Source organism: Elephantulus edwardii, unplaced genomic scaffold (genome assembly GCF_000299155.1).
Source record: "Elephantulus edwardii isolate Elephantulus edwardi_28Jun2011 unplaced genomic scaffold, EleEdw1.0 scaffold00298, whole genome shotgun sequence".
Taxonomy (NCBI): domain Eukaryota; kingdom Metazoa; phylum Chordata; class Mammalia; order Macroscelidea; family Macroscelididae; genus Elephantulus; species Elephantulus edwardii.
Window position 1 is genome coordinate 2883713 of NW_006400048.1, and position 7036 is coordinate 2890748.

Genomic DNA, 7036 nt, shown 5'->3' on the forward strand with positions numbered 1-7036 from the left:
CCAAGCCTGTATTTCTTTTGTTAAATTGGAAATAGGAGGAAGCTAGTGGTAAAATCGGAAATGTTAAGAAATGGTTGATACACAAATATAAACAATTACACAGTCACCTTCCTCAGTCATTTATTTATAATTTATCTTTACTTAGAATTATTTAATTATATAATTCTTTTTCTTTATAATTATAGTATAATTCCTATTGTTGTTTTCTAAGGAATGTAATTGATCATCCTATCAGGCACAATTTCTCAGAAAGAAGCTTAAACTAGTATACCAGTTTTACTGGATCTATGAATGCTGTAGAGTCCCCTGGTAGTACAAACAGTTAATTCATTTAGCTACTAATCAAAAGGCTAGAGTTCAAATCCACCCACAGGTGCCTTGGAAGACAAGCATGGGTTCTCTTTTCAAATAACCAGCTTCTGAAAACTAAATAGGATGTAGTTTTACTTTGACATACATAAGTTCACCATGAATCAGAGTCTGCTGACTACTGATTTAAAAAATGTTACAGGAAATAATGTTTTTAGTTTCTAACACATATTGAAGTATACTTTAAGCTCTTCATTCTACAGCTAGAAAGTTTGTTTACTACATCACTTTAAATAATTTTTAAATTTGATCTCTAGTTCCTATACCTCAAAATTGCACTTGTGGCAAACTAGGAGAATATAATTAGAAGACTGTTTAAACTCCAGATTTTCATGAATCTAGGACTAGAAGGTATTTGGATAATCCACATTCATTGACTTTAGCATTTGTCATTAATCTGATATCCTTTCATTTAGTTAATATCTTATGCTTTGGTATTTGGGGATCCCCCCCCTTTGTTGTTGAGAAGATACACAACAAAAGCATTCACCATTTCTGTAGTTTCTACATGCAGAATTCAGTGGCAGAATTTACATTCATCAAATTATATAGCCATTCATTCTCATCAACTTTTTTTTTAAATTGTAAAAAAACATGGATGGGGCTCCAACGGTTGGAAGCAGAAGAGTGAGAATGGGCAGAGATGAAATGACAGAGCTGCACAATTTGGTGAGTGGAGGGAGTGGGCAAAGGAAATGAGAAAGATCCAGTAGGGACCAGAAGAGACAGGGTGAGTATAGTCCAGTGTTGATTAATTTTATATATATATATTGTCTTGTTCATTTGAGGGTTTCTCATTTGGGAATGGGGCAAGGGGCAACTCTCTGGCTGCTTGATTCTAAACAAGAACATTGAGATAAAGGGAAGGGGGAGCTTTAACACTTTACTGGTGGTACTGAGTTGAAGCTGAATGCCTTCTTGTTCAGTTAGAAGATATTTTCCTGACGTTTTCTGCCCTCTGGACTGCAAAGTGTTTCCCTGGATGAGTCCAGTAGGAGTGCTTGGCTGAAATTGAGGCTCCATCCTCCTTTGCTTCCTTAGCTGGCAGTTATATTTCCCTTTTGTCTCTGGAACTGGGCTCAGGGTTCAGATCTGGAGCAAGACTCAGTGTTCAGGTTATCTATCAGGAAAGGGAGCACACCTTGTCACGATGGTCCAGCACCTTTCGCAGATCCCGCTGGAGGACATCTCTGATGAAGCCCTCATAGCGTAGCACTTTCTCTTCCAAGGCTTCCACATCTCGCAGTTTCAGGGTCATCGCCATGATGGGCTCTATTTTAGAGGTGTCTGGGTTAGCCTCTCTAACAGCACATCCGCCAGATCAAGGAACTCACGGTAGAGACCCCCTAATGGTTTTAGAGTCCAGTAACTTGCCCGAAAATCTCAATTTAATATTCCTCGGCAATGTAGTGAGAAAGCTCTAATGTCGCGAGAGCTCGCCGACATTCTGATTTTTCATGGACAATATCTTAATGTCATCTCACAGCTAATCTGGCCTTCAATCATTAGTATTCAATACATGAACCTATTCTTGAGATGATTTTTAAATTCAGGTGGGATAGACTCAAGATCATATTTTGGTTCTTGAGTATTTATTTTAAATGGGAATCCAAGAACACTGAATTGTGCTCATGTGAAACCTACACCTAGATGAAGAAGCTGTTATGAGAACAGAGCAAGAGGATGTTGAGTGGTTTAAAATGGAAAAAAAAGGTGTGAGTCAGGACTTTATCATCTCTCTCTATTCAATATGTATGCTGAACAAATACTTTGAAAAGATAGACTCTGTAAAGAAGAATATGAATAAGTAGATTCAATTCAAGACTTATCAAAACTGGTGTTATGCAGATGACAAAGCTCTGCTTGTTCACAGTGTGGAGAACTTGAAGCACTTGAAGATCAAGGACTATAGCCTTCAATATATATTACATCTCAACCTTAAGAAAACAACAACAAAAAATCCTCACCACTAGGTCAATATGTAATATCATGATAGATGGAGAAGAGATTGAAGCTGTCAACAATTTCATTTTGTTTGATCCACAATCAATACCTTTGGTGGCAGTAGTCAAGAAACCTTAAGATGAGCTGAGTTGGGGAAATCTCTGCAGAGTACTAAAGAGCAATTATATCAGTTTAAAGACTAAAGGGCATCTGAACAAAACCATGGTATTTTCTAATACTTGCTATGTATTTGAAAATTGGACAATGACTAAGGATGACAGAAGAAACATAAAAGTCTATGAGTTGTGGTGTTCAAGAAAACAACTAAATATCTCATGGACTACTAAGAAAACAAACAGATCTGTTCTGGAGAGGGTAATCTACTGTAATCCTTGCAGGCAAGCATGGTGAAACTTTTACTATGTTTAAAGATGTCTTTCCTTGGAGAAGGACATCATACTTGTAATGGTGGAAGATCATTGTAAGAGAGGATGATCCTCAATGAGATGGATTGACACTGACTATAGCAATGGTTTTAAGTATCTTGGAGATGGTTAGGATGACACAGAATAGGGCAGGGTTTAGATCCATTGTTCATAGGGTCTCTTTGAGTCATAGTTGACTCTATGCCACATAACAACAACAATGGACTGAACTACGATCCTGTGGACAACAGTTCTCATTCAGCCCTCTTTTACAAGCTCTGGTTCTCTTGCCACGTCTGATGCCGCTCATTCTCGGTCTTGATCTTGGTATTGCTCTGGCTCCCACAGGAAACTCTACTAAAGACATACCGCAGTTCTACTTCTTTCCTGGTTTGTTTGGTTGGTTTTTGTCTCTGAACTTGCTCAATTTGAGGCTGAGAGGATGTCAGTGACAGAATGGTGAAAGTGACTAATCTCCTTTGTTAGTAGACTACACAACTTATTTTTATGTTCCCACCGCAAATATACTATTTACCTTGTTTATAAAAAAGCTATTCTTTACCTTTGTAGGCACAAGTATACCATATTTGTATAGTTCTATTTATTCATGTAGTAAAAGTTAAGGCTCAAAGTTAAAGTCATATTGAGTAAGGCACCACAGGCTCTCTCTCCCATCTCTCTCTCTCTCTCTCTCTCTCTCTCTCTCTCTCTCTCTCTCACACACACACACACACACACACACACACACATGCTTATTACAGCACTGTTTATAAAAACAGAGTTGGAAACAACCCAAGTGTCCATTAAGAGACAAATGGCTACAGTGCTGTGACATTGTCCTCTTTCCCACGGGGGAGGGAAGGATCTAAATCCAACTAACTTTCAACAAAGTAATAGCAATTTCAAGGGGAAGTATAGAATGTTTACCTGTGTTCCATGGAGACTGAGAACATCAGGATTAGTGTTTGACCCTTGTTAGTAAAACTCTGAAGGGGTGTCTCTGTGTGTGTGTGTGTGTGTGTGTGTGTGTGTAAAGAGACAGAGAGAGAGAGACAGAGAGAGGGAGGGAGGGAGGGAGAGAGAGAGAGAGAGAGAGAGAGAGAGAGAGAATGAGGCAAAAAAACTAGGTGATTTGTGAGCTGTACATGCACTGAGAAAGAGCAAAGTTCTGCATTTCTTACCCAGATACAGGCGTGCTGAAATGACCTTTGTCTTCAGTTAAAAATGTTTTGAATATTACACTGCTTTACTTATTTTTGGAAGAAGAAATTGTGGAGGGGCCTCTTGTTTCACCAGAACCTCCAGTGTTTAGAGGAGGAATTTTACCATTTAGAGGAAAAGCACTTCCCAGGTAAGGCATCTGCAGGTAAAGGCCTAACATATCTCTTATTGTTATTTTGTTATTGCTATTGTTATGTGCCATTGGGTCCAGTATGACCCATGGCGATCCAATAAATAACAGATCTGAACCTTGTCCTATCCTGTACCATCCTCACAGTTATTGACACACTAGAATCATGAGAGTCACCGTGTTAAATCATCTGGTTGAGGGTCTTCCTCTCTTTTGCCAACCCTCCAAGCATAAGATACTTCTCCTAGAAGGTTTCAACTGGATCTGGTAATGTATGTCTGGTTCACTATTAGAGGTACAAAACTAAATTATGAGTTTGTTGCATTTGGATAAAACATTGTTCTAATTGTTTGGTTTCATGTACTGAGATAATTGTTTATTGCTATGATACTGGAAGCTATACCACTGATGCGTCAAATGTTACAAGGGTTATCCATGGCAGACAGATTTTAGTAGACCCAGATTAAGACAGACTAGGAAGCAGAATCAGGTATCTGCTTTTTAGATAGTATGCCTCTGAAAACCCTATGGAACATGGACAGCTATAGTATTAAATGTAGATGAACAGTTAGAGTATGATCTGGTAGATTCTAGGTTGGAAATCAATCAAAATGAGGAAAAATAGTGGCAAATATTCTTTAATAATTTGAACATGGAATGTACAAAGAACGAATGTTGGAAAACTAGAAATTGTGAAAAGGGAAATGGAATGCAGATCTCTTAGGAACTTGCAAAATCACCTCATCAAATAGAGCCAACTATCCATTTGTTTGTTGACAGGCCATTGGACTGCTTTCTTCTCTTTGCTATTGTGAATAATGCTGCAATACACATGGTGTACATGTGTCAGTTTGTATCACAGCTCTGATTTCTCTAGAGTATATTCTTTTTTTAAAAATATTTTTTTATTTTATTATTTTTGTGTGTGTACCATCAAATCAGATTTGACTGGTAGAGGAGGAGATTGTTCTCCCTTCTCCAGCAGAGCATCTGGTGGATTTGAACCGTGCACCTCTGGGATTGCAGTGTATCTTCTTGCCACAAGCCTACCAGAGCTTGCTGGAGTATATTCTTAATAGTGGGATAACTGGCTCGAATTATATCTATATTTCCAACTTTTTGCCATTTAAAAAAAATAAAGTTAAAAAATGGATTATCTTCTATTGTGGTTGTGTTTTATAATACTTTCACCAGTAGTGTATAAGAGTTTCAATTTCTCCACATCCTTGCCAGTGTTTATTTTTTCTGTCCTGTTGAACTTTGCTGTTCTTGCTGCACTGAGATGACATTTCATAGTTGTGTCACGCAGCATTAGAAAGTATGTGGTGGTGGTGTTGTTGTTATGTGCTGGCAAGTTGCTTATGACTCATAGTGACCTTATGTACAACAACTCTGAACCCTGCTCTATCCTGACCCAACTTTATTATAACTGATACACCTACCCTCATTACCCCAGTCACTGAGTCAATCAATCTCACTGAGGGTCTTCCTCTCTTGTGCTGTACATCACATTTGGCACATCAGTGTCACAGTGTTTAGCATCACAGCAAACATGAGTTACCAGTGTAAAGCAATGAACAGACTAGTGCGATACCATCTAGAAGAATGTTTGACAAAAAAACAGTTTGAACCAGGCCTGAGAGCTGTAGGCCTGATGACGTTTTGGGGCTTTAAGCCACTGCCTGCCTTAAGCCCTAGGTCAAGCCTCAAGGGCCTGGTTCCTGGGGAAAAGAGCAGTACTACGCATCAAACACAAGCCTGAAAAAGCACATGACCCCAAAAACTTACGATTACTTGTGCACGCACTCAGACCACCATGCTCAGGTAACAAGAAGTCACACAAAATATATGTTCATTGGAAAATATATACATCACTGGAAAATAGTAAACTTGTAAAACACTACACAGTGTGGACTAGTCTGGAAAACATTATCTGAGTGAAATATCTCAAACACAAAAAGACAAATTTTGCATAAGGCTGTTGTTATAAAAATAGGATGGGCATCCAAGTAAAATGAAATGTTTGACAAGTTCTACATGGATACAAATTAATATTTTGAAATTGCCATTCTTCACAATGTTGTCTATAATTTTGTATGATCCACAAAGTGAAATCATGTTGTTTTCGATTTATCCAACCTTTTGTTATTATATACAATGCTGCAATATATAGGAGTGTGTGTGTATGCCAGTTTGTTTTGCAGCTTTTATTTTTTAGGATATATAACTAATTGTGAGATTCCTAGATCAAATGAGAAAGTACCAAGCTGGTTTCCATAGTGGTTGCCAATGTATTCAGGAAAATCAGCCAGAGATTTCCAAGTACCAGTGGAAAAAAACAATCATTCCCCACTCCTTTCAAGCTCCACCTGAAGGGACCAGCAACCACAGCTAATGAGTGAAATCGGAGTTGGAGCTGAGAAATGATGAAGTTGGCTTATTCTACTGCCTTCATTCCAGAATTGTAAACCTGAAGCATACACCTTGGTGAGATGTGCGTAGGGAGGAGTTATAGACAGCAGAAAAGTTTCAGAAGAGTTTTTATGGCTGACTCTGAGAAGAATGGGAATCCCAGAACATTTAATCGTGCTAATGCGAAACCTATATTTGGACCAAGAGGCAGCTGTCAGAACAGAGCAGGGTGACACTGGGAAGGGTGTATGCCAGGGAAGTGTCCTATCGCTATACCTTTTGAACCTGTATGCAGAGCAGATTATCCGAGAGGCTCGGCTTTATGAGGAGAAGTGTGGTGTTAGGATTGGTGGAAGATCTATTAACAATCTGCGTTATGCAGATGACACAACCCTGATTGCTGAAACTGAGGAGGACCTCATGCACTTGCTGCAGTGAGTCAAGGACTGCAGCCTTCAGTATGGACTGAGGCTCAATGTCAAGAAGACAAAGATTCTCACCACTGGACCAATTGGTAGCATCAGGATGGATGGTG